This window comes from Cariama cristata, unplaced genomic scaffold (genome assembly GCF_000690535.1).
Source record: "Cariama cristata isolate BGI_N322 unplaced genomic scaffold, ASM69053v1 scaffold18517, whole genome shotgun sequence".
Taxonomy (NCBI): Eukaryota; Metazoa; Chordata; class Aves; order Cariamiformes; family Cariamidae; genus Cariama; species Cariama cristata.
Window position 1 is genome coordinate 9,754 of NW_009625115.1, and position 242 is coordinate 9,995.

The window sequence follows — 242 nt, forward strand, 5'->3', positions numbered from 1 at the left end:
GTGTGTGGGTTGCGAAACCTCTCCCACTGGGACTGCTGGGGACATTCCTGGAGCTGCTTGTGCAACTGCCTGGTGACAGCAGCATGAGCGTTAAGAGAAAGACCTCCCCAAAACATCCGAATCATCTGGTTTGCGGTTAAATCGGGAGCGTTCGCTTGCTCTGGCTGTAAGCCGGCCAGGCGGAGCAGCCCCTCATCTCCCGGGGAGGGGTGGCAGTGGCCCGACACTGGGGGGCAGCCTCC